Genomic DNA, 347 nt, shown 5'->3' with positions numbered 1-347 from the left:
AGGGTGGAACACGTTGAGGTGGGGAAAACTGCCAATGGGTGATGGATATTGGGGCACTGCCAAATTGGGAGACAATTCCAGCCTCAAGGACTGCAAGCAGGACAGGGATGAGGGGATACAGCCAGCTTTGGGGACACTGCCAGTGGGTCAGGACTAGGGTGTCACTGCCAAACTGGGGGATACTATCAGGCAGTAATGACGGGAGGGTCACTGCCAGACTGGGGACACTGCCAGGGGGTCAGAGATGGGAGATACATCCAGACAGGGGAACACTGCTGCAGCATTAGGGAGGGGCCCAGGCATGGGGTCACTGCCTGCATGGGGGACACTGTCAGTGAGTCAGGGAG

This window comes from Nestor notabilis, unplaced genomic scaffold (genome assembly GCF_000696875.1).
Source record: "Nestor notabilis isolate BGI_N333 unplaced genomic scaffold, ASM69687v1 scaffold23123, whole genome shotgun sequence".
NCBI classification, from domain to species: Eukaryota; Metazoa; Chordata; class Aves; order Psittaciformes; family Psittacidae; genus Nestor; species Nestor notabilis.
The sequence above is the reverse complement of the archived record's forward strand: the minus strand, read 5'-3'. Positions refer to the sequence as shown.